The 27866-nt window shown below is 46.5% G+C and overlaps 1 long non-coding RNA gene across 3 annotated transcripts in view; it reads left to right on the top strand.

Moving 5' to 3' along the window:
• The window catches only part of LOC106505337, a 50609-nt gene continuing 24720 nt past the window's right edge, over positions 1978–27866 (top strand). For 2 of the 3 annotated variants that reach the window (XR_001299653.2, XR_001299654.2), the window contains exons 1-2: positions 1980–2492; positions 20393–20538. This is a non-coding gene — a long non-coding RNA (uncharacterized LOC106505337). Of the gene's footprint in view, positions 2493–20392; positions 20539–27866 lie in introns of all 3 variants that reach the window. The other variant, XR_002336571.1, reaches the window with a different exon arrangement.

Here is a 27866-nt window from a genome sequence, read left to right as displayed (position 1 = left end):
AATGTTATGATAAAAATAACTCCTAGGCTAGGTCATAAGCTTTTTTTTTTATTAGTGAATTTTATGTTTATAGTTGTGCAACCATCATCACAACCAAGTTTTATAGCATTTCCATGCCAATGGGTCATATTCTTAATGAAAAAAGATCAGAACTGCTAGGCGAGGTCTGTTCTTTTCTCATTTAAAGCAGTGCGTATGCTCATTTGGTCGGGCAATGTCAGAGAGAGCCTGGATGATGAATGGAGGAGCTGCAGAGAGCCTCAGGGCCCTGCCAGTGCATTGCTGTGCTCGACAGGAAAACAGTTAACCGTTCCTGATGGCTTTGCCACCTCGCTTGCTCTAATCATATTGCAGGGGAGTACGGTGCAATTTCAGAACGGATGAAGGTTGGAGTTCCCCTTATGGCTCAGCGGAAACAAATCCAACTAGGAACTGTGAGGTTGCAGGTTCGATCCCTGGTCTCGCTCGGTGGGTTAAGGATCCGGCATTGCTGTGAGCTGTGGTGTAGGTCGCAGACACGGCTCGGATCTGGTGTTGCTGTGGCTCTGGTGTAGGCCGGTGGCTATAGCTCCGATTCAACCCCTAGCCTGGGAACCTCCATATGCTGAGAGTGCAGCCCTAAAAAGACAAAAGACAAAAAAAAAGGTGGAATGAACTAAGGTGACACTCCTGAGACTGGGACAGAACCAGCAGGTACAAAGCAGTGGCCAGCTCTAGATCAGCTTAGGGAGCCTGAGCGCTCATGGTCCGTAATGTGCAAAAGCCATCGGATGTTTTCTACCAAGATGGGTTCTCAAGTTAAATTTCTTGCCTTACTGAGCCTCTAACGAAAGTTATTTTTAGGTTTCCCATGGCAACAAGCCTGTGTCCATTACGTGGCTATTTTCTTGTGGCTCTGCTTCCCCAGACTCTGAGCCCCCCTGCCCGGCCCTGACTGGGAGCTGAGTGCATCCTGTTCTTGTGACTCTTCTCTCTCGGGAACACAGGACACTTCCCTTCCTGCTGCCCTTGCACCCGAGTGTAAAGCACGTGGATGATCAGGTCCTACTGCCAGAAGATCAGTCTCGGGGTGGTACCCACCCATCAGCCTCACAATCCCACATTGGGCCTCGTCTTTAAGACCTTTTTTTTTTTTTTTTTTTTGCTTTTTATAGGGCCACACCCTTGGAGAATGGAGGTTCCCAGGCTAGGGGTCGAATCAGAGCTACAGCTGCCAGCCTACACCACAGCCACAGCAATGTAAGATCCGTGCCGAGTCTGTGACCTACACCACAGCTCACTGCAACACCGGATCCTTAACCCTCTGAGCGAGGCCAGGGATTGAACCCTCAATCTCATAGTCAGATTTGTTTCCTCTGCACCATGACGCCAACTCGCTCTAAGACTTTCTTGGTGGTGGAACTTTGCATGTCTTCCAGACTTAGCTCTTCACTCCTAGCATGTAGGACTTCCTTCGCTCCAGACCATCCCCGTTCAGGCCTGAGCATCACCTCATCCATCACGCTGGCGTTCCTAGACTGTGGTCCCGGGTCTGCCCAACCTCACTGCCTCGTGCACCTCCCCGTGGGCCTCTATCCTTAAGGCCACCGAAGAGAGGAGACGTTTCTGGGCCAGGACAGGCATAGGTGGCTTCAGCGTCACTGCTGGAATCCCCAGGATTCAGCCTTTGAAAGGCGCAGGGTCTCTCCGGTCCACTGGTTCTCAGTGTATGCTCCTTGGTTACCGGCAGCATCAACATCACCTGAGACCTAGTGCAAAATGCACAGCTGGAGAGAGAGAAAAAAATGAGTTCCCTTTGTGACTCAGCAGGTTAAGAACCCAACAGTGTCTGCGAGGATGTGGGTTCAATCCCTGGTCTCACTCAGGGCGTTAAGGATCTGACTGCAGTTAATACAGCTTGGATCCATTGTTGCCGTGGCTCTGGTATAGGCCGGCAGGCGAGGCTCCAATTCAGTCCCTAGCCTGGGAACGTCCATAGGTCACAGGTGCAGCTGTAAAAAGGAAAACAACAAAAAAGAAAAGCACAGCTGTACTCAATCGGAAACTCTGGGCGTGGCGCCCAGCAATGGTCGCTTGAATGGGATCCTGACACAGGGAAGGTGGGCAGAGGATTTTAAGGAAAGCTTAGCTGACGTGCTGGCCCTCGATAAAGCCGCTTGTGGCCCAGACTGTCACCCGGAGCATGCCCAGCCCTCGGTAGCCCTGGGCCCACAAGCCCTGACCATGACCCAAGGATTTCTGGAATGCATCAGTAGGTCATCGCGTGCCCAGAACCACAGTTTTCCTGAAACCAGAAAGCTTCGTCTCTCCCGAAGACCAAAGAGATACAGCACAAGCCGCATCGCATCATCACCCCTCCCAAGCGACCACCCTGGCTGGAAGGCCATCGCACTCTTCCCTTCCAGAAAACAGGCCACATTGTAGTGACCCCAAAGGACCACCCAGTGTAGACCTGTCTGCGCAAAGGTGATCCGGAAAATCCAGGACTAGGGGTGAGTAAGGGCCCTGATTTTGAATGTTATGCATCCAGTAATCTCTGCAAAGGAGCATTTGTCTTGCTTCGAGAGCGAGAGAAGTGGAGGCGGGGGACTCGCCCCCTGCAAAGATGTAGGGCATCCCATCTCAAGTTAATAATTCAGTATTTTACCTTTGTTGACTAATGTTCCAGGCATTGTGCTAGGAGTTTCTTGGGTCCGCAGAACACCTGTGTGGGAAAATGTTTGCTGATGGAGAGATGTTGGCAGTGGAAAGAATTGGGCTAGAGTCTGACCCCTGGGGCTGGAGTCTCCGCTCTGCCACTAACCACAAACTAAGCATGACATAGGGAATAAATAGTGGGGGATGCCTGGGCTTTTTCTGCTGGCTCAATGAGAACATACCTGACCAGCGCTCAAAAAGTCAGTTTTAGTGATGAATGGCGACTCCCGTTTTAAGGAACATAAAGGTACACAGGAGTTCCTGTTGCTCAGAGGGTTAAGAACCCAACTACCATCCATGAGGATGCAGGTTCGATCCCTGGCCTCGCTCAGTGGGTTAAGTGTCTGGTGTTGCTGTGAGCTGCGGTATAGGTCACAGATGTGGCTTGGATCTGGCGTGACTGTGGTGTAGACTGGCAGCTGCAGCTCTGATTTGACTCCTAGCCTGGGAACCTCCATATGCTGCAGGTGTGGCCCTAAAAAGAAAAAGGAGCTCAAAGCGTGGAGAGGCAAACCAGAGGTGGGCAAGGCTGGGGCACAATGGAATCACCTGTGGGGCTTTGCAAAGCCCAGGGATCCGCCAGCCCGGCAGCCAGGGGATCCCACAGTGGGCAGGTGGCGGGGCTGGGACTTGAGCCCAGGTGTCCTGACACTGCAACCCAAGCTCTGGGTAACGAGCCAGTTCAGAGAGTGCAGGTAACACCTCTGCATCCCAGGGCAGAGGTGGTGTAAGGGTGCCAGCCCCAATGAGGCTTCCAGTGACCATACTCACCTGTCAGTGTAGGAATGGTATTTTCCCAGAGGATCGAGTTCACGGTCTGTCTCAGGTGGTGGGGACCTCAGGGAGAAAGAACCTTCGGGAAGGAGACAGCATTTGAAGTCATGGAGAAGGATCTGAAGGCTGCCTTCTGATTAAAGAGATTACTCTGCCCCTTAAAAAAAGAAGGAAAGAGGGGCGTTCCCATCGTGGCTCAGCAGAAACAAATCAGGTTCCATCCCTGGCCTTGCTCAGTGGGTTAAGGATGCAGCATTGCCTTGAGCTGTGGTGTAGGTCACAGACGCAGCTCAGGATCCGGCGTTGCTGTGGTTGTGGTGTAGGCCGGCGGCTACAGCTCCCATTCAACCCGTAGCCAAAAGCTGATTTTCTTTTTTTTTTTTTTTTAGGGCCACACCCATGGCACATGGAAGTTCCCAGGCCATAACAACGCCAGATCCAAGCCACATCTGTGACCTACACCACGGCTCACGGCAACGCCGGATCCTTAACCCACTGAGCCAGGCCAGGGATCAAACCCGTATCCTCACGGTTCCTAGTCGGATTCGTTTCTGCTGCGCCACCACGGGAACTCCATAAAAGCTGCTTCTTGACATCACGCAGAGCTGCTGTATCATGAACGACGCACATTCACACTCTCTCACCAGCTCTGTCACTTCCTAGCTGAGTGTCTTTGGCCGGGTTCCGGAACCTCTCTGTTTCTCATTTGCCTCATCCGAAAAACTGGGGGGATGATAGTACGTATGACAAAGTGTTTCTGCGATGATTGGATGAGCTAATACATAGAAAGGCCTGAGAATAGCGACTGGCCTGTAGAAAGTAGGCAATGATGTCAGCAGTGGTTAAATTCAGGCTTCACAAAATCGAACCCCAGTTTTCTAAGTCTAGGCCCAAAGATCCACCCCGTCTATACCTGCACTGCATCCATCCTGTCTTCCTTGTCTCTCACCTGGGTTATTTGACGGCTGCTTACCTGGGTCTCTAAGGTCCTCCCCTGTCCAATTCCTCTTTCTTCTGTTTCGCTTACATACTTAAATTTTTTTGTTCAGTTTGTTTTTATTTTTATTTTTTATTTTTCATCATAAAGGTACAATACTCTACTTTTCATTGAGGATAGCAGTAGCTATTTACTTTTTAAGGTAGAACAGCAGGAGCTGCAAGTATGGGTAAGAAAACTCCCTCAATAATCCCATTAAATCTGATGTACCTCCTGGCTGCAGTGTTAGATCCTGAACACAGTTTTTTCCATGCGGTTCTCACTCTTTGGAGTCTTTAAGAACCCCTGGGACAACTTGGATAAAACTCAGACTCCTGAGCCCTGGTGTCAGATGTCCTTATTCAGCACACGTAGGGCTGGAAACCTAGATACTTCAGGTGTCATCGCTTTTGAGAAATATCCTTGTGGCATCACGCTTGGTTCTGTCCTGTCGCGCCTGCTCATGAACGCGTTTCACCCCAAGTACTTTTCCTGCATAGCCTTTCTCGACTGGAACTTGGCCTCCCTGGGTCCTGAGAGTCACTTGTCACAATGTGGGTGTATTTTCCCAGCCGACCCAGCTCAGACTCTTTCTGTGGCTGCACTGATCTTGGATAAAGGCTGCAGGAATACAAGAGTCAGTCAAGGAGATGTACAGCCATTTACCTCTGATGGAACCTTTAAATTGAATCCATGTGAGCTGTCCAGGCAGGTCTGGGTGTGATGAAGTCAGGCGGGGGTCCAGGATGGAGAAGCCCACCCAGAATCTGAGCAGGCTCAAACCTCTGGGCAAAGCCCAGATTGCAGAAATGCCAGAAGCCACTGGTGGGAGCAGCTGGAGGAAGACCCGAACCACCAGGGGAGGGACCAGGGTGAGTGAGTATCTGGGGCTCAGAATGTCAAGAGGCCCTTACATCGTCCTGAGAGATGGTGCCTGGCTTGCCTCACCTGGTCCCTGCTCTGTTAACCTCACTGGCCGTGACTATTGCCCGAGACTTTGTGTTGAGTTTAATGCAGTAAAAATCTTGTATGCCCACTGACCTGCTTGGGTTCATCTATCGGTCCAATCCTTTGGATTTAAAAGGCCCTCCTTTTCCTTACCCCATATTGTCTTGGTGAATTAAGAAGTTTATGGGAGTTCTGGTTGTGGCTCAGTGGATTATGAACCCGACTAGTATCCATGAGGATGCGGGTTTAATCCCTGGCCTTGCTCAGTGGGTTAAGGATCCAGCGTTGCCGTGAGCTGTGGTGTAGGTCGCAGACACGGCTCGGATCCCATGTTGCTGTGGCTGTGGTGTAGGCTGCAGCTCTGATTGGACCCTTAGCCTGGGAACTTCCATATGCTGCAGGTATGGCCCTAAAAAGAAGAAAAGTTTATGCCCTCGGCCAGACCGATGGGAGGCCAACATCCTTCCGTGGGGAGAGAGAGAGCCAGTAACTTAGTGGTCCAGTGGCCTTGTGTTCTGTCCTCCCCTCCATGAGTGTTGGCAGCCACTGAGGACCAGAAAGGCCTGGGCTTCAGGGAGCATGATCCTGCTGAGCAAAGCTGTGCACAGGGACCCAGTCAGGCTGAAAACCACTTTTAATACCTTGTTACTGAAAGACACTCCCTCATCTTGTGGCTGTGAAGGTTGCCCAAGGCCTCCAGCACTCTTCCCAGGCTCCTTAGCATGTGGGTCCTGTGATCCGGACTCACCTGAGGGTGAATGGGCTGGACTCAACGGAACCCAAGTGCTCGTTTATTAATTTATGATAAAAACAGTCAAGCTTTTTTTTTTTTTTTTCTTTTTTCTTTTTTTTATTATTATTTTCCCACTGTACAGCAAGGGGGTCAGGTCATCCTTAGATGTATACATTGCAGTTACAGTTTTTTCCCCCACCCTTTCTTCTGTTGCGACATGAGTATCTAGACATAGTTCTCAATGCTATTCAGCAGGATCTCCTTGTAAATCTATTCTAGGTTGTGTCTGATAAGCCCAAGCTCCCGATCCCTCCCACTCCCTCCCCCTCCCATCAGGCAACCACAAGTCTCTTCTCCAAGTCCATGATTTTCTTTTCTGAGGAGATGTTCATTTGTGCTGGATATTAGATTCCAGTTATAAGTGATATCATATGGTATTTGTCTTTGTCTTTCTGGCTCATTTCACTCAGGATGAGATTCTCTAGTTCCATCCATGTTGCTGCAAATGGCATTATGTCATCCTTTTTTATGGCTGAGTAGTATTCCATTGTGTATCCACTCAGCCACTCTGTGTCTTTTGATTGGGGCATTCAGTCCATTGACATTTAAGGTGATAATTGATAGATGATTATTTATTGCCATTTGAACCTCGTGTTCCAGTTGATTCTATGGTTCTCCATTTTTTTTTTTTTTTTTTTGGTTGGATGGTCTCCTGTTATTATCTGCTTGAGTGGTTTTTTTTTTTTTTTTTTCATTTTTTGCAAATGCAATATTTGGTTTTGGCTTGTGATTGCCCTGTTTTTTAAGTATGCTAACCCCTTCCCATAAATGTGTGTTTTAGCCTGATGGTCCTGTAAGTTCAAACACTTCATTACTATATTAAAATTAAGATAAACAAAAAGGGTTATTTACCTCCTGACATCCCTTGCCCACATTTTATGGTTTTGATGACTCTTTTTTATTTTTTTCTTTTTAATTTTATTTTGTTTGAAGCATGTTCATGATTAAATCTGTATGCTGGCTTATTTGAGTGACTTCTCTCTGATTGCAGTTTCCTCAGTCCTAGTTCTTCCTCTTCTTCTTCTTTTTTTTTTTTCTTTTCTTTTTTCTTCCCTTTCCTTCCTTTCTTTTTGGTTTAGAGAAGCCCTTTCAATATTTCCTTTAACCTGGGTTTTGTGTTGCTGTATTCTTTAAGTTTTTGTTTGTTGGGAAAAATTTTTATTTCCCCTTCTATTTTAAATGATATTCTTGCTGGATAGAGTATTCTAGGTTGCATATTTTTTCCTTTGAGCACTTTAAATATCTCTTGCCATTCCCTCCTGGCCTGTAGTGTTTCTGTAGAGAAATCAGCTGATATTCTTATGGGGGTTCCCTTGTAGGTAACATTCTGTTTTTCTCTTGCTGCCTTGAGGATCCTCTCTTTATCACTAACTTTTGCCATTTTTATTATGATGTGTCTTGGTGTGGGTCTGTTTGGGTTCAGTTTGTTTGGGGCCCTCTGTGCTTCTTGTATCTTGAATCCAGTATCCTTTAGATTTGGGAAGTTTCCAGCAATAATTTCTTCAAATATATTTTCCATTCCCTTATCTTTTTCTACTCCTTCTGGAATTCCTATTATGCATAGATTGGCCCGCTTTATATTATCCCATAGGTCTCTTATATTGCTTTCCAGTTTTTTGATTCGGTTTTCTGTCTGTTGACCAGATTGAGTGATTTCCATTATTCTATCTTCCATATCACTGATTCGTTCTTCTGCATTATTCATTCTGGTTTTTACTGCCCCTAGTTCAGTTTGCATCTCTGCAAATGAATGTTCTAGTTTTTCTTGGCTCCTCCTTATATTTTCTAGTTCCTTTCTGAGGGTATCTGCATTACTGTTCATATCTTCTCTTAATTCCTTCAGTATTTTCACTATTTCTCTTTTGAACTCCAGGTCTGTCTGACTGCAGAGATCTGTTTCATTGTTGACTGTTTTAGGTGAGTTCTCCTGTTGGTTTGACTGGGAGTGGTTTCTCAGCTTCTTCATCTTGCTTGTTGTTTTCTTTCTCCTGAGGGAGTTGTACTCTCCGTGATTGGGCAGTGTTTGCCTTGTCACTGCCGTGGAATATTTCCTGAGGGCTGGCGTTGTTGGTCAATCTTTTTTGAGGCAGTGTGGCTTTTCTGGAGTGTTGATGGGGCTAACAGTGTTTCTTTGAAGCAAAGGAGGACTTCCTGAGGGCAGACAGGACTGAGAGGTCCACACCGCGATGGTAGCAGATTTCACTTGGCCATGCAGAGCTTGCTCTGGTGTTTTTAGGCTGTGGGGTTCTTGCAGGGGGTTGGCGGTGTTGGGCAGCTGCTTTTTAGGGGTGCATCACCCCCTGGGGGCTGGAGCAGCTATCTGGGGCACTGAGAACCTGAGAGGCTCTTCCCTAGGGCAGCCCAACTCAGAAGGACAGCCTGAGAATGTAGGCGGATCTTTTCACAGTCTGGCTGAGCTTGTTGCAGCTTTTCTGGGCTGCAGGGGGTCCTGCCTGGAGCTGGCAGTCCTATGCAGCTGGTCCACTAGAGCATCCCCTGGGGGCTTGGGCGGGTAGCAGGGCCGTTGGAAACCGAAGAGGCTCCTCCCCGGGGCAACCCGACTCAGAAAAACCGTCGGAGAATTAGGCTGATCTATTCACAGCCTGGCTAAGCTTGTTCTAGCTTTTCTAGGCTGCAGGCCTTTTCTCGGGGGCTGGTGCTGTTTGGTGCTGCTCTGCGGAAGTGTAGCCCCTCCAAAGGGCAAGCAGGCCTGTGCAGGGACAGCCCCTGCGGTGGTAGGCTTCAGGCAATTGTTGAGGCCAGCCCTCCTGGATGGCAGGCAGCCCCAGGTCCCTGAGAGCGTAGGGGGTGGCGGGGGTGGGGGGAGGGGATGCACTGGGAAGCAGAGTTTTCAGCTAGCTAGCGGGCCTGTAAGCTTGCTGTGGCGTGGGGGGTATTCTATGGGGACCCACCCCTTCTTCTCTCCCCTCCCCAGCACGGGCGCAGACCAGGCTCTTCTCCCAGGTTCCCTCTGATGTGGCTTTCCCCTTCCCCACTCCTGGAGTATTGCTCCCTTCCTCTGTGACAGCTTTGTTTTCTAGTCTCCCAGGCAGTCTCTGCCCCATCAACTGGTTTCTAGACCTCCCAAGCAGTTTCCGCTCTGCCCCGCCCCCCTAGCCCGGGGACTAATCTCTGGAGCCGAGGTCTCGGTGCTCAGCCCCCACCCAGGCGGCGCCCCCCGGCCCTTTCTCAGGAATTAACCTTCGGCGTCGAGGTCTCGGTGCCCAGCCCCCACCCAGGCGTCTCAATTTTTGGTGACTGTGCCCGTAGTTCAGATGGTCCGTTGGGTTCTTGATCGTTTTTCCGTACTCCGACTTACTGCTACACTCTTCTCTGCATCTGGGGATTCCTCCGGTTCGTTTGATCTTTCGCCCGGTAGGAGACTTTCCAGGGTGCGGGATCCCTTTCTCCTCCGCAGTTCCCTTTCGGGAGCGCCCGTCCCACTCGGATTCACCTTCTCTCACTCTCCTCTTTTCTCCCGTTCTGCCCAATAATGTCACGAACTTCTTGCCGTTATTGGAGTTTAGGTTCCTCTGCCAGCGATTGGTTGCTGTTCTGTGCGAGTCATTTATTCTGTAGATGTGCTTTTTTTGTTGTGTTTGTGGGAGAGGGCGAGCGTGTCCCCCTACTCCTCCGCCATCTTGTCCTCTCTCCAAAACAGTCAAGCTTTCATTTTAGCTGGTCAGCGGAAAAACGTGACCTCCAAACAATCCACATGGAGGAGTTCCCTCTGTGGTGCAATGGGTTAAGGACCTAATTGAAGAGGCTCTGGTGGCTGCAGAAGCTCAGGTTCGATCCCCATCCTGGTGCAGTTAGAGCTGCACAGTGAATACGAAATCACAGCCAGATACTGTAACAAATGCTTTCATCAAACCACCATCAGGTAATAAAAACTTTCCGTTCTTCACTGTTGAGTCTGTTTTATCCTGTCCATGAGCCCTTTTTTTCTGATTCCTGGCTCTCTGATCAATTCTTTTCCCACCACGAGCCAACTCTCTAAACTCCTGGAACTGTTGTCTAATCGTCGTCTTGGGTAGAGTTGGTGCCAATTTTCATTCCACTTCCTCATATGACGTGGCGGGTTTATGACCATTTCTGGTAGCTTCTCTTCTTGGCCGATTTCCCCGTCACCTAACCTAGTCCTTGGCCTCCTTGCCTCCACGCCCTCTGCGCCTTGCAGTTCACAGAGTCAAGGAGGAGACTTGGAAAAGGTAGGGCTGTGCTGCCAGGCTCGAGAAACTGGTTTTGCAGGAAATTTGCTGTGGCGAGGAACAGGCTTTACAGAAAGGGCAGTGCACATCGGAATGTATGTCGCAGGCACCGGTTCAGGGCAAGGTCCATCCAACCCCCTGCGTCCACAGACTGGTGAGGCCAGTCTTCGTCCAGGCAGAGCTTCCTGGCACCGGATACTCGGGCTGATGATATCACTGGGGCAGAACTGCAGGACAGGCTGTGACCCACTTCCTCATTTTCTGTGCCCTTGCCAATGACAGCCTGCCCCAGGGGACCAGGCCAGAGCCCCCACCTTGTCTTCACTTCTCACCCCTAAAGCACCTTATTGGCACTTGGCGTTGGGTCCTTCTTTGCTGGGGCAGGGGAGGGGGTGGACCAGCATCCCTGGCCTCTGCCCATTAGATGGCGAGCATCTCCCTCGTTTATGACATCTTCAGACATTGGTACATATACTTGAGAGTGGGGGTGGAGGCTGCTCCCCCCCCCCATACCCGCGGCCCCGGCTGAGAACCACCAATGTCAAGGCAACCCCGTGCTTTCAGAATCACAGGAGGAGGTCAGAGAGGCAGAGCAGCTGACACTAAGTGCCTCGGGTTTCAGGTGGGTGCAGAGACGGGGTGAGGTGGGAGGGAGGGGAGTGTTGGAGAAAGTGGAATACCCTGATCCAGAAGGCTCAGGTGGTCCCTGGCCACTGAACATCAGAAACGTGCCTATGCAGCCAGTCGTTAAATATGCTATAAGTGCAGAAATCTGCCCTTTTGTAGGTTCTGGCCAATTTCAGAGCCCCTCTGAAGACTACCCTCTGTTAGGTTTACTCACACTGACTCAAACTAAACAGGACCTTAAAAATATATTTTTTAAAGAGTAAGACTTTTTATTTCTATTCGTTTCCATTACGGTCTATCCCAGCTATTGAATATTGTTCCCTGCGCTGTACCGCAAGCCCCTGTTCATCCGCCCTGTCGGTAATAGTTTGCATCTGCTAATCCCAACTCCCAAGCCATCCCTCCCCTACCCGCCCTCCCCAAGTCTGTGGTCTATGTTTGTGAGTCTGTGTCTGTTTCGTAAAAGTTCACTAGTGTCATATTTTGGATTTCACATGGGAGTGATATGCGGTATTTAAGACTTAATTTAAAAAAGAAAAAAAAAGTTCTCCAAACAAGGTTCTCAAAGCCAGAATTCAGCACCAGCATCTTAGGAAGTGGTGGTGTTGAGGCTGACATTGCCTGAATCATACGGAGAATAATCAGAAAGAAAAGAAAAAGCCTAAGCTCGGGCCACCCTCCACATCCAAGGCTCTTATTTTTCACTTTCCTTCTAGCTCTGAAATGTACAGAGGTGTGTTTTTCTTACATATTAAACTCTTGAGCAGACCCAACTTCAACTTCTCAACACCACCTTCTAGTGAACATTCGTGGACTATGCAGGCGTGAGTTGTTGTTTTGGTGTCTGAAGATGTTTTTGAAGAGAATGTAGACCAGCGTCCATGCCTTTGCAGCAGTCAGCTCAGCTGTGGCATGAAGTTCGGTGGCGGGCATATAGGAAGATAGCTTCAGTCTTGCTTCCCCAGGTGTGTAGTCACTTCTGACTATAAGCCAGAAACAACCTGAGGCATCAGCCGGGGTGCTCGGTGTACAGATGAGCTAACCGTGATGCAGATAAGTTGACCATTCTGCCAAGACAGTGTGAAAGGTAAATGACAGGGACAAGAAGACATCCCAGGCGTCCTGATTCCCTGACCAAAGCCTGATGGCTCTTCAGCACACACACACCCCTTACGGCACCCCATGAATATTTACTGAGGGGAAGGACCAGGCAGAACGAAACCACGGTATTTTAAGGAAGCTTGTACACAGCTGATTTTCACAAAGGGTTTAACTTCATTTCCCACACCACAAGAATTAGGGTTCTGGGGCTGTGACGTTTGGGAGAAATTGCCCAAGATCACAAGTTAGAAAATACGTGTTTCATCTGGTCCCCACTATTTAGGAGCACATAAACTCTAGCGGAATTGCTTAGCTTCTCTGAGCCTTGGTTTCTTAATTTGAAATATGTCCATAACAACCCCTGCCAAATATGTATTAAGAACATAAGAAACTGGAGGTTCCATCTTGGCTCAGTGGTAACGAACCCTGCTAGTATCCATGAGGATGCAGCTTCAATCCCTGGCCTTAGATCAGTGGGTTAAGGATCTGATGTTGCCGTGAGCTGTGGTGCAGGTCACAGACGCGGCTCAGATCCCATGTTGTTGTGGCTGTGATGGAGGCTGCAGCTCTGATTGGACCCTTAGCCTGGGAACTTCCATATGCTGCAGATGCAGCCCTAAAAAGCAAAAAAAAGGGGGGAGGGGGAGTGCGGGGGGGGGCACAATGGGTTAAAGGATCTGGTGTTGCTGTAGCTGCGGCATAGGTCACAGCTGTGGCTTGAATTCAGTCCCTGGCCCTGGAGCTTCCATATGCTGAGGGTACAGCCGTTTAAAAAAAAAAAAAAAAAAGTTATTTTCCAGACTGTCTAAAGTTTTTTCAACAAGCATCTATGAATTTTATATTCAGAAAAAAATGTAAATGCTTACTTATAAATCACTGCCTTTCTCTTCATTCTTATATAAAACCACTGAATATAGTTTATGTGAAATTGCTTTGAACACTCTAAGGAAACCTGAAAATTCCGTTTTTAGTATGTGTCATAATTGGTTATTATCCAAGGAAAAGACATTATGAGCAAGGCTGTAGATTTAGATATTACTGATTCTTCAAATACCGAGGCAGGTCAGTTGTGTTCCGAAAAATTCTTTTCCGGTGTTAAAGTTTGCTGGCTTGCTGGCTTACTTGCTAATATTTACCAAGCACTTGCTACTCACCAGATGGGACTTTTTCACATGTGAGGGAGGTTCTGACGTTATCGCCTTTCTTCAGAAAGAGGAACTGAAGTTTTTAGTGTTTAGTCTAAGATAACACAGGTAGTGATCTAATGCGTAATTTTTAAGAAAAACACCTAAAACAGACTAATTACCAGTGAAGACGCAGAGAAGAAGTCAAGACCCTCCCCAAAAACACACCAGGTCCAGACTTCACAGGGTGATTCTATCCACCACCTGCCTTTAGGGATCAGATAATCGCAGAGCTGATTAACACAGGCCAGAGCACAGACAGAGAAGGAAAACTTCTAAGCCCATTCTATGAAGCAAGTGTTGCATTAATCCCAATACTTGATAACGAAGGCACCAACAAAGAAAACTATAGACCGATTTCGCTTATGCACAACAAAGTCCTTAGATAAAACATTAGCAAACAGAATCCAATAGCACTTTGAAAATAATGCATCCTGCAGTTAGATTTGGATGCCAGGTGTGTCTTACTCCACCTGTTAGTCTCCACACTCACTCAATACAAACACACTGAATTTCTGAAGACTGCGACAAATACAGGCAGGGACATGTCCAGATCATAAGGGTACAATTGGCAGATTTTCACCACCTGAGCATAACCATGTAATAGCACTCATGTCAAGAAACAACAATATCAGAAGCCCTCTCACACCCCCTTGCTGCCTCCCAAGGATATCTACTATCTTGATCCCCAGCACCATTGGTCAGTGTTGCTTCATTTTTAAAAATTGTTATAGTTTATTTAAAACATTCTGTCAATTTCTGCTATACAGTAAAGTGACCCAGTTATACATGTAATACATTATTTTTCTCATATTTTCTTTTATCATGTTCTTCACAAGTTATTGGACATAGGAGTTCTCGTCGTGGCTCGGCAATAACAAACCCAACCAGTATCTATGAGGATGTGGGTTCGATCCCTAGCCTCGCTCCGTGAGTCAAGGATCTGGTGTTGCCACAGCTGTGGTGTAGGTCACAGATGTGGCTTGGATCTAGCGTGGCTGTGGCTGTGGCATAGACCAGCAGCTATAACTCTGATTCGACCCCTAGTGTGGGAACTTCCATGTGCCACAGATGCGGGCCTAAAAAGACCAAAAAAAAAAAAAAAAGTAATTGGATGTAGTTCCCTATGATATACAGCAGGATTTTTTTTTAGTGTTGCTTATTTTTGAACTTTATTAGATTCATATAGTATGTCTTCTTTAGGGTCTAGCTTCTTTGACTTGCCATTAAGATTGTGAGATCAAAGCATGTTATTGTATGTAGTTAAGACAATTCATTCTCAATGAATGTAATTTTGTATACAACAGCGTGAAGATGCCATAATTTCCTTGTCCCTTCTGCTATTGATGGAGAGTTGGATAGCTTTCAGTTCAGCACTATTCCAACAGTGCTGCTAAGACTATTCTTTGCGTATTTTCTCCAGCATCCGTATGCATTTTTCTTGGACATCTTCCTAAGACTGTAATCGGTGGGTCAGGGGACAGGCATGGTAGCACTTGGTAGATATTTTCCAAAGTAGTTGCATCAATTTACACTCCCAACATCAGTATATGAATGAATATTCTGCTCGTTCCATATCCTGACTAATTGTCAGTATATTTTTGTCTCTTTCCGTTTTAGCCATTGTGTTGAGTTTGTAATAGCATCATATTAGAGCTTTAATTTGCATTCATGATGTCTAATGAGAGTGAGAATCTTTTCATATGTTTATTGGTCATTCTTCAAGATCTTAAATTTGCCAGGCCACTGAAATTATCTCGCTTTGCATCAGGAAACAGACTCATGTGTTAAAATTGAGTGCAGACACTTCTAGCATCCTTGGTAATATGATACTTAAAGAGCTCTCACCCACACGGTCCGGTCTCAGATAGTGTGTGATCTAAGAAAAGAGTTTATCGGAGTTGCCGTCGTGGCGCAGTGGTTAACGAATCCAACTAGGAACCATGAGGTTGCGGGTTCGATCCCTGGCCTTGCTCAGTGGGTTAAGGATCCGGCGTTGCTGTGAGCTGTGGTGTAGGTTGCAGACGTGGCTCGGATCCCACATTGATGTGGCTCTGGTGTAGGCTGGCAGGTACAGCTCCGATTCGACCCCTAGCCTGGTAACCTCCATATGCTGCAGGAGCGGCCCAAGAAATAGCAAAAAAAAAAAAAAAGAGTTTATCAATAAAACATAATTTCACAGTAACTCAAGTTCTCAGACATCATGAAAAGAAATACATAGACTACAAAAAGCTTTTTTTCATTTTGGCTGCTCCCATGGCATACGGAAATTCCCAGGCCAGGAACAACATGCACGACAGCAGTGACCCAAGCCACGGCAGTCACTATGCCAGGTGCTTAACCCACTGAACCACCTGGGAACTCCCACAGGTATTCTTTTTCTCTCTTACCTAGTCCTCACAACTACTCTGGCATCTTTCTTCCAAAAACATGAAAAAGGAAAGTTATAAAATACTTTTCAAGTCTTTTCTTTTTTGGGGAGGGGGGGCGCACCTGTGACATATGGAGGTTCCCAGGCTAGGGGTCCAATTGGAGCTGAAGCCGAGGGATTATGCCACCGCCACAGCAATGTGGGACCCAAGCCGTGTCTGCGACCCACGCCACAGTCCACAGCAACGCCGGATCCCCAACCCCCTGAGCAAGACCAGGGATCAAACCCTCACCCTCGTGGATGCTAGTTGGGTTCGCTCACCACTGAGTCACAACGGGAACTCCAGGAAAGTCTTTCCTATCATTACTCAAAATTCATCTAAGATTGATAAACGCAACTTGAGTGAAACAAACAAAACCCACAAGAGCTTCTGCATCCTAGTTAACATCTCGCTGGACGCCCCGGCCAGGGCAATGAGGCAAGACATAGAAAGAGCACACAGGCCGGAAGGGAATCCAGGTAGTTTCTCTGCACAAATGAGATGATGGTCTGTGAAGAAAATCCCAAGGAAACAGCAAAAAGCCTCCTAAGTGTAATAAGTGAGTTTAATTGGTTGTGAAATAAAAGGTCAACATAAGGAGTTCCTTGGGTGGCCCCGTGGTTAAGGACTCAGCATTGTCACTGCTGTGGCACAGGTTCTATCCCTGGCCCAGGAACTTCTGCATGCTGTGGGCGTGACCAAAAAAAAAAAGTCTACATAGAAATCAATCATCTCTATATACTAGCAATAAAAAATATACTAAAATGTTTATATATATATATATATGTAGGAATTCCTGCTGTGGCACAGCAGGTTAAGGATATGGCATTGCCACAGCTGTGGCATAGGTCACAGCTGTGGCTTGGGCTTGATCCCTGGCCCAGGAATTTCCATATGCCACAGGAGCGACTAAAAAAGAAAAAAGGAAACATATATATATATACACACACACAATTTATCATACCTTACTCAAAATGATTAGGTGTAAGTCTACAAAATATGTGTAATATCTGTATGCTGATGTCTACAAAACTGTAGTGCCGAAAGCAATTAAGGGAGCTCTAAATTAATGGAGAGACTCAACAGAGACTGGGTGACTCAACATGGTTGAGGTGCCAACTCTCCCCAGATTGACCTACATATTTAACATTACTCTAATCAAAATCCCAGGAGAATTTTTTTCTAGGCATAGGTAAGCTGATCCTCAAGTATGTATATCGAGAGCCAAAAGAATGAGCATAGTTGAAATGATGCTGGAAAAAAAAATTCAGAGAAATCATACCTCTCATTTTTTTTGGCCACGCCCACAGCATGCAGAAATTCCCAGGCCAGGGTTTGAACCCAAATCATAGCAGTGACCACGCTGAATCCTTAACTGCTAGGTCACCAGGGAACTCCATGCCTCTCATTTTTAAAACTTATAGGTGTTCCCTCATGGCAAAGTAGGTTAAGGATCTGGTTTTGTTCTTGTCGTGGCTCAGACTGCTGCACATGCCCCCCGTGGGGGTGGGGGGACTCATAAAAAACACTTATTATAAAGCTGCAGTAGTCAAGACAGTGTGGTATGGCAAGGGATAGGCATATTGATCGATGGAAGAGAACAGAGAAGCTAGAAATAGAGCCAAACAAGTATGGCCAATCGATTATTGAGAAAGATGCAAGCGCATAGTAGAGAAAGAAGAGTCGCTTCAGTGAACAGTGTTGGGGCAGGCGAACGTCAACCCACACACAAAATGAGCCTGGACCTAAATCTCACATCTTTTAGAAAATGAACTCAGAACAGATCATAGATCTAAATATAACACTAGGTATCATAGGAGAAAGTTCGTGAACTTGGGTTAAGCAGCATCCTTAGGCAGTCTGCCAAAAGCATGATAAATAAAAGAAAAAAATTCAACTTCATCAAACTAATATGATTTTGGGAGTTGCCTGGTGGGCTAGTGGTTAGGGATCCAGCATTGTCACTGAAGTGGCTTGGGTCACTAGTGTGGCACAGGTTCAGTCCCTGGCCTGGAAACTTCTCTATGTCTCAGGCACAGCCAAAAGAAATTTTGTATAATGCAAACAACATTTTGATCTGCAAAGATACTGTTATGGGAATGAAAAGACAGACTCCACACTGAGGCAAGATGTTTCCAAATCACATGTCCAACTGTGCATTATATGTAGAATATATGAAGAACTCTCTAAACTGAACAGTAAGAAAACAACCTCATTGGGAGTTCCTGTCGTGGCGCAGCGGAAACAAATCTGACTGGGAACCATGAGGTTGCGGGTTCGAACCCTGGCCTCGTTCAGTGGGTTGGGGATCCAACGTTGCCATGAGTTGTGGTGTGGATGGTAGATGCAGCTCAGATCTGGTGTTGCTGAGCTTTAGCATAGGCTGGCAGCTGTAGCTCTGATTCAGCCCCTAGCCTGGGAACCTCCATATGCCACAAGTGCAGCCCTAAAAAGCAAAAAAAAGAAAACAACTTCATTAAAAACTGGGCAGAAGATTTGCATGGACACTTTACCCATGAGAACATCAGCAAATAAACACATGTAAATATGTTTAATATCCTAACCATTAGGGAAATGAAATTAAAACTGCAATGAGATACGACTACCTACCTATTATAATGGCTGAAATAAAAAATTCTTGGAGTTCCCATCATGGCTCAGCGGAAATGAATCTGGCTAGCATCCATGAGGATGCAGGTTCAATTCCTGGCCTTGCTCAGTGGGTTAAGGATCCGGCGTTGCCGTGAGCTGCGTGTAGGTTACAGACTCGACTCAGCTCTGGTGTTGCTGTGGCTGTGGTGTAGGCCAGCAGCTGTATCTCCACTTTGACCCCTAGCCTGGGAACCTCCATATGCCATGGGTGTGGCCCCAAAAAGAAAAAAAAATTCTGTCAACACCAATTGCTGAGGAAAATGGGAAGCAACTTTGCTGGTGGGAATGAAAAATAATGCAGTTCACTCTGGAAAACAGTTTTCAGCTTCTGATAAACATACAACCCAGAAACCCCTCCACTCCTAGGTATTTGCCATATGTTCACACTAAATCTTGCCTGTGAATGTTTATACAACTCTACGCATAACTGTAAAAAAACTGGAAACTATCCAAATGTCCTTAGTGAATGGATAAACCACCTGCGGTATATCCACATCGTGGACTACTACTCAGCAGTCAAAAGGAGCAAGCTCAGGATATAACCTGAGACAAGCTACATACGGAATGATTCTGCTTATAAAATATTCTTGGATAGAGAAATGGGTACATATCAGTGGTTTCTCAGGGTAGGGAGGCCATGGCTACCAATGAACGGCGCTAGGCAGTTTTGGGGCTGATGGAACTGTTCTGTGACCATGGTGGAGGGTCCATGGATCTATATGTGTGTAAACTGAACACCCAAAATACAAAGGTCTGTTTATGTTAGTTTTTAAAAGAAAATCACCTTTTCCAGGGCCAAAAGCATCATAAGCAAATTCAAAAGACATGACAAAGGGAGAAAAAATATTTATATGACATATCACAAACAAAGCACTAGTCACCCTAACGTATGAAAAGCTCTTAGGTGTCAGTAACAAGACCAAAATACTCACTTCCTTAAAGGGCAAAGACTATGCACAGACAGCTAACATTAAAGCCAATACAAATAACTTAAAAAGAGATGGTCCCCCCTACACGTAAGCAAAATGCATATTAAAACTACAGCAGGAGTTCCCATCGTGGCGCATTGGAAATGAATCCGACTAGGAACCATGAGGTTGTGGGTTCGATCCCTGGCCTTGCTCAGTGGGTTAAGGATCCAGTGTTGCCATAAGCTGTGGTGTAGGTTGCAGACGCGGCTTGGATCCTGCGTTGCTATGGCTGTGGTAGAGGCTGGCAGCAACAGCTCCGATTAGACCTCTAGCCTGGGAACCTCCATATGCCGCGGGTGCAGCCCTCAAAAGACAAAAACACAAAAAATAAAAAAATAAATAAAACTACAGCAAAATACTACTGTTCATAAGATTGGCAAATGCGTTGAAATTCAACAACACAAATTGTTGGCCAGCACTCTCATTCATTTCTGGAGAGAATGCATTTTAGAGAATTTCACACTGTTTATCAAATACTTCCTTTGACTCAAAGATATTCTGTGCAACATGCAGCATATTCAAGGTTATGCCTTGCAGCCCTTTTTTAAAAATAATAGCCAAAGAATGGAAACTAGCCAAGCTCCATCACTAAGGGACAAGCTGAATAAATCACAGAATATATCCATTTATTGAATTGCTCAGTAGCTATAAAAAAGGGAACTTTCTATGCCCTGCCCTAATATGCATTGAATGATTTCCAGTATATATTATTGTGAAGTGGAGAAAGCAAGGTGCAGAATGGTGTGTATAGATTGCAGGCATCCTGTGCAAAAGGCAAGGGGCCTAAGCACAGATACTGGTACTTGTCCCCATGAAGAAGCTCTAAAAAATAAACGCGAAAATACTGGAAGGGCTAAGGTGAGGCAGAGAGGGGAGGGGACAGAAAGATGGAGAAGAACAGCAGACGCACAATTCTCTCTGTCTTACTGTGTGGTTAATTTTGGAGCCCTTTGTATGAATGACGTGTTCAAAAAATTAGCACTTGTATTTTCTAATAAGCACATACATTTTCAGTGATAAATCTTTCATCCCTTCTCTTGGCTACAGACGAGGCAGAAGGGTATGGGAAAGCCGAGACAGGAAACCAGAAGAAACACGTCCTTGCTCTCAAGAGGTAAAAATGCGGAAGGAAATGGAGTGGGGGAAATGTATGCAAACGGCGCAGAAAGCATGCATCCTGGAAACAGGAGCTGGTGAGTAGAAGAAAAAGACTTGTTTTGGATGAAGAAGACTTGGATGTGGGTCGTCTTTGTGCCGACTGGGAGACATGGGGCTGGGCTAAAAGGTGCTTAGAGTTCTCCAAGCCTGTTTTCTCATGTGTGCAATGGAAATAAGCATAGAACCGACCTCACAAGGCTATTGTAAGGGTTAAATGAAAGAAAATGTTTAAAGCACCTCGCAACAGGGATCAGGGTTATGCGTGAACCTGTCCCATGGCGGTCTGCATCCCGCCCAGCTCCGTGAGTTTGCTCCTTGGTGGTCCATGGGCCACCTTACTGTGGCCGAATTCAAGGAGTTTGGTGTCATCCTGGGGGCCAGGCCATTTGGGGGGGCTTTGCATATGGGTGTGGGAGGGAGCGCCGATCAGATGTGCTGTGGGCAGGTCAGAAGTGCGGGGACTGAAGCGAAGGGATGAGAAAACGCGGATGGAACAAACAGTTGCTTAGAGGAACCGAGAGGGCGTCAAAGAGAAACTCGGCCAGACAGGAGTGAGTTCAAGTGGTGAAAATAGTCTTATTCAGTAACTACTGGCCGTAGGGGACAGCGCTGGGCTTCATTCTCATCTGTTAGAGGTGTCTAAAAGGCAGACGAGGCAGCAGTGCGGGGACAGCAGGGCTTGAGTAGAGTCAGGGAGGTGAAAAATTACAAAAGGTGAGAAATGGGGGTTGGTCCCTCTGAAACCATCTGTCAAATTCAGCCGCTCCCTCCCACGGGGGCTGGGAGAAGGGGTCCTGTCTGGACAGTGGCGTCTTTGGGCAGGTGTGAGTTTTCTCAGGCTGGCACTTTAAGGGGCAGGGTAGAGTGATCCTGGGATGTGACCTTGAGAGTTTGGAAACTGTGCTAAGTGTTTATTCAAGTCTTCACGGGCCAGGTTTGAGGCCTGGCTGAAAACAGGGCTCAGGGGAGCTTGGCTGGAGTTTGGTCAAGAAGAGAATCTTGGTGTGGAGTTTGGTGTGTGTCTGAGAGTGTCTGGCGGGCAAGAGAAGAGGGAGAGGCAAGGACGTGAGATTCGCCCCCTCCTCAATCACCCCGCCCTGTTTCCTGCGGAGCAGCCCAGTGGGTGGTGGGACGGCCTTCCCGTTCCCTGAGACAGAAGATGGAGCGAAGCCAAGATGGACGTGAGGAGAGCACTGTGAACCAAGTATGATGGGAAAAATAAAAATCATTAACATTAAAAAAAAAAAAAGATGCACATGATGAGCTCAGTTCTGGTCACGGCGAGTGCCGAGGCTGAGGTGCCCAGTGAAGGTGGTTAGTGGGCAGCTGGCTATTAGGGGCTGGATTCAGCCTGGAAGTCTGGGCTGGAGACAGCTGCCTGCAGATACTGATAGGAGGCCTGTGAGCTGGTGGCTGGAGCCTGGCCTTGGATGCAGAACAATAGGGACCTGAGATAAAACCCTCAAGAATGTCCCTTTATTTAATCCCCCAAATGCCCTGTGGGGTTAAGGAAGGCAGGTGCAATTGGCTCCACTGGTCAGTGTCAGATAAGGGCCACTCGATGAGAGCCTGAGCATGTGGCTGCGGTCACCCGGTCTTCCAGAATCCCAGCCCCTAATTAGCTACCTAATTATTCACCTGTTAACTCATTATTGATTAATCCCACTGGAATACATGTCTCTACCCAAATACGTAGACAACTGTATTTTATTTTTATGGATAGTGATGAACTTTTTTTTTTTTTTTTTTTTTTTTGCTTTTTAGGGCCGCACCTGTGGCATATGGAGGTTCCCAGGCTAGGGGTTGAACTGGAGCTGTGGCTGCCAGCCTACACCACAGCCACAGCAACACAGGATCCAAGCCACATCTTCGACCTACACACAGTTCACAGCAACACCAGATCCTTAACCCACTGAGCGAGGCCAGGGATCGAACCTGCATCCTCATGGATACTAGTCAGATTCATTTCTGCTGTACCGCAATAGGAACTCCATGATGAACTATTGTAGTACTGAAAAAAATTAGCCCACAAGGAGTTAACAATCAGAAAATAGAAAAAGAGGTAGAGGGAGTTCCCGTTGTGGCTCAGCAGAAATAAATCTGATTAATATCCATGAAATTGCCGGTTCGATCCCTGGCTTCGCTCAGTGGATCGGGAATCTGGTGTTGCTGTGAGCTTTGGTGTAGGTCACAGACGAGGCTCAGAACCTGAGTTACTGTGGCTATGATGTAGGCCTGCAGCTGTAGCTCCGATTCAGCCTCTAGCCTGGGAATTTCCACATGCCGTGGGTGCGGCCCTAAAAAGCAAAAGAAAAAGGAGGTAGAAGAGCCCCCAGGATTAAGAAATACTTCAGTTTGTTAAATGCAGCATTTCAAATACTCAGACGTGGTGTCTCTTGCTCTCTCTGTATCAGTAGTCCAGCCAAAATCATCTGTAATCTGCAGGTAAATTATGAGAGCACGTGTCCAAAGCAGCATCCTAGTTCTCGACGCCCATCGAGCATCATCGAGCGTTGTGTGCACGATGCAAAGGCTCTGTTGGCACTTTCTTTCTATGTATTTAAAGTTCCCGCTCCCGCCCAGAAACCCGCTTTATAGATTAAAAGAGATGATTAGCCTCTCAGTGCCTTTCTCTCCACTTTCATCTGCTAAATTATTTTGTTCAGAATGGTTTGGTCATTTATTATTTAAAACCGATGATATATTGCCTACAAAATAAAAATCCATTTATCAATTGAATACTGTTTTCTTCTATAGCAGGCAGCAGTTCAGCCGCTAAGATGAGGAAAACATTAGTTTTTATTTCCTTCATTTATACCGCCCCCCCCCCGTTCATTCCTCATTCAAATTCAAAGTTATGTGTATTACAGCCTATCTTTAGTAAATTTGATTTCTGGGGGTTGTACTGTTTAATCCCACTCTGCCTACGGGACATCCTCTTTGCCACGTGTATAGGGTTGAACAGAGTACACACACCCAAAATTCATGTCTTTCCCGGGACCTCACAATGTGACCTTATTGGGAAATGGGATCTTTGCAAATATAAAGTTAAGATAACGTCGTAGTCACATCTCTTAGGATGTGAGTGTGCTCTTATGGAGAAAATGGAAAACAACAAGTGTGGATGAAATTGCTGAGAAATTGGGAGTTCTGCCGTGGTGCAGCAGGATTGGTGGCATCTCTGGAGCACTGGGACGCAGGTTCGATTCTCAGCCTGGCACAGTGGGTTAAGGATCCCATGTTAACGCAGCTGAGACCTGGGTCGCAACTGAGGTTCGGATCTGATCCCTGGCCTGGAAACTCCATATGCCATGGGGAGGCCAAAAAAGAAAAAAAAAGAAAATTGGAACCCTCGTGTTTTGCTGGTGGGAATAGAAAACGTAGCCACTGTGGCTAAACGTGGAATTACCATGTGATTCAGCAATTTCACGTCTAGGAATATACCCCCAAAGGATCGAAAGCAGAGACTCAAACAGATACTTGTGCTCCAGTGGTCCTAGCAGCATATTGACGATAGCCAAGAGTTAGAAGCAACCAAATGTCTATCCTCAGAGCAATGGATAAACCAACTATGGTGTGTGCATACAACGGAATATTTTTTAGCCTTAAAAAGAAATGAAATTCTGATACGGCATGAATGACCCTTGAAAACATTATGCTAAGTGAAATAAGCCAGACAAATATTATGTGACTCCACTTACTTGAAATACCAAAAACAGGCAAATTCATAGAGACGGAAGGTAGACTAGAGGTTGCCAGGGGTTGACAGGAGGTGGAATGGAAAGTTATTGTTTAATGGGTACCGAGTTTCGGCTGGAGATGATGACGTTTCTAGAACTGCACCGTTTAGACGATGGTCTCCCCATGGGCATGTACTTAATGTTACTTAATTGTATACTTAAAATTTTTTAAATGGCAAAGTCTGTTAGGTATATTTTATTTATTTATTTATTTATTTTTCTTTTTAGGGCCACACCCATTGCACATGGAGGTTCCCAGGCTAGGGGTCGAATCAGAGCCACAGCTGCCGGCCTACACCACAGCCACAGCAACTCGGGATCCTTAACCCACTGAGTGAGGCCAGGAATCAAACAAGCATCCTCAAGGTTACTAGTTAGATTCATTTCTGCAGAGCCACAACAGGAACTCCTGTTATGTATATTTTAACCACCATAAAAAGTAATAATAAAAGAGAAAAGACAAAGTCATACTGACGCAGCAGAGGCCTAAATTCAACAACACTGGTGACCTTAAAAGGAAGAAGAGAAGGGACACAGTGGGGAGAGGCCGTGTACAGATGGAGGACATTGGAGTGATGCCTCTACAAGGCCAAGGTCACCAAGGATTTCTGGCAGCCTCAGATGTTGGAAGAGCCAAGCCAGGATCCTGCCGTAGAGGCTGCAGAGAGAATGTGGCCCCGCCGCGCTGGGAGGTGTGGACTCTAAGCCTCCAGAACTGCGAGAGGATAGATTCCTGTGGTGTCAGCCACCCAGTTGGTGGCCCTGGGTAACCTCGGCCCTGGGAAACTGACACGTCATATTTCAGGTGTGAAACATGAAAAAGCAGCATTGGATTTGAGGGGTTGGGGAAGGGGCAGGAAGGGAGGGTCTCGAGGGGACACTCAGAAGACAGTTTTCCATCGTTTCATTTTGGAAAACATGGACATTTTGTTTGAGGAAATCCCGTGGTCTCCTCAGGACCGTATCTGCATGATGAAGTAGCATATTTTTGATGTTTAATGTATGGAAAGGTATTTATGAAATATGCTAAGTCCAAAGAAAAGGTTACAAAGTCACCTGATTCAAATCCTGAAACTGTGTGTACAGAGCGACCGCTATTTCCTTACGCATTTCTCTTGCTTATGTTCTTTTTGACAGCCTTACCTGGGGCATATGGAGCTTCCCTGGCTAGGGGTGAATTGGAGCTGCAGCTGCCGGCTTAGACCACAGCCACAGCAATGCTGGATCCAAGCCACGACTGTAATCTACACTGCAACCTGTGGCAATGATGGATCCTTAACCCAGTGAGTGAGGCCAGGGATTAAACCTGCATCCTCACAGAGACTGTTTTGAGTTCTTAACCCACTGAACCACAACGGGAGCTCCTTATGCATTTTTCAGTTCGGGGGGCATGAGTTACTGTGGTTACCAGGAAAAATAATTAATGTTAAATTACAGCTTTTAAGTTGCTGGAGTTCCGTCATGGCTCAGTGATTAAGGAATCTGACTAGGAACCATGAGGTTGCGGGTTCGATCCCTGGCCTCGCTCAGTGGGTTAAGGATCCGGCGTTGCCGTGAGCTGTGGTGTGGGTCGCAGACGTGGCTCAAATCCCACATTGCTGTGGCTGTGCTATAGGTCGGCGGCTACAGCTCCAATTCGACCCCTAGCCTGGGAACCTCCATATGCCGCGGGTGCAGCCCTAGAAAAAGACAAAAAGAAAAATCTTTTAAGTTGCAAAATCAGAAATCATTCGGTTGAGGTTAGCCTCCTGGGGGCAGGCTCTTACAGACTCCAAGCCCATGGACCCCGGGGTGCTCCCCACACAGCGATCTGGACTGGAGACCGGGGGGAGCGATTGTAATCCTCTGAGGATTCCCCCTTATCCCTGGGTTTGCAGCTTCAGAAGCAACTATGCTCTGAGTTTTTCTCCCGCCAGCATGATGATTTCCCATGTTTAGAGACATTCCCTACATATTTGATTGTTTTCTCACCGAGAATAAACCCTCTTTAAGCAGTTTGGTTTGTCCTGACAAATATTTATTTTGCCGGGCACCATGCTAAGCGCTGTGAGGGGTGGTGTGGTTTTGTGATTAGTGCCGTGAGATTTCAGACCAGCAGGGGTTTGCATCCTGACTGTGTCATTTCCTAGCGCCGTGAAATGGGTACATACCCAATTTCTTCAACCCTCAGGGGGTTTTTTGTTGTTGTTTGGGTTTTATGACCACACCCACGATATACGGAAGTTCCTGGGCCGGGGATTGAATTGAGCCACAGCTGTGACCTACCCTGCAGCTATGGCGATGCCAGGTCCTTTTACCCACTGTGCTCAGCTGGGGATCGAGCCCAAGCCTCCACAGCAATCCAATCCACTGCAGTTGGCTTCTTAACCCACTGTGCCACAGTGGGAACTCCCAATCCTCAGTTTTTATATCTGTGAAAGGGAGATAATAAATGTAATCAAATCTCAGATGTCTTTGATTAAAGACATATTATTTATTTATTTCGAAGAAAGACAAAAACTGCCATTTAAACTTTGACATGTTGAAGTTGCCGTTGTGGCTCAGTGGCAGTGAATCTGACTATTATCCATGAGGATGTGGGTTCAATCCCTGGTCCTGCTCAGTGGATTAAGGATCCAGCATTGCTGTGGCTGTGGTGTAGACCAGAGGCTACAGGTATGATTCCACCCTAGCCTGAGAACCTCCATATGCCAAGGGTATGGCCCTAAAAAGACAAATAAGTAAACTTGGGCATGTTGCCTTAAAAAATAGCCCCTTATGGAGTGTGCATTGGTCCCACCAGCCTCCCACAGCTTTCTCATTTCTTTCTCCTGCTTCCTACTGTCTTGTTCAGCTTGTAATGGGCAGTCCTTTCACGCACATCTCGGAGCTAAGGTGACACAGCTTCATCTACACGTGGGGGAATCTTACTCTCTCAGGTCCATGAAGCCCTTGGTTGTTGTTTCGCAAGAAAATAAGGTGTAGTCATTTCTCCAGTGACACATTTCCAGCTCTGCTTCCGTGTTTTTCTGTGCTCTGGTCATCCCAGCATTGCACACAACTCCACTGAAATGCTAACATTAATACCAACGACCAAGCCTGGGTATACACAGGCAAAGACAACTGCTTATTGCTGCTCCTGGTCCATGCTGGTTATAAAATGCCATCAATTTAGAAGATACATCAGGATTCTGAGATATTAGTGGAAAAATATATGTATAAATACGTACTCAATACATAGTAGATATTAGCATGTAGAGTTTATACTTATACGTATTATACGTACGTATTATACGTATTATACGTACGTATTATACGTATATATACGTATAATATACGTACAGTACGTATATACACGTACTGTACGTATATATACGTATTATACACGTACTATACGTACTATATGTATTATACACGTACTGTACGTATATATACGTATTATACACATACTGTACGTACTATACGTATTATACACGTACTGTACGTATATACGTATTATACGTATATTATACATATATATATATAGTATTATTATACACATCAATGGTATATATATTAGAATTAATGAAATCAATGTTACCTCCCTCTTGGAGTTTTGTGGCGATTCAGTTAAACAATGCCCGCATGTATTAAGCACTCACTGA

Source organism: Sus scrofa, chromosome 11 (genome assembly GCF_000003025.6).
Source record: "Sus scrofa isolate TJ Tabasco breed Duroc chromosome 11, Sscrofa11.1, whole genome shotgun sequence".
In the NCBI taxonomy this organism is placed as follows: Eukaryota; Metazoa; Chordata; class Mammalia; order Artiodactyla; family Suidae; genus Sus; species Sus scrofa.
This window is presented reverse-complemented; position numbering and strand designations above follow the sequence as displayed.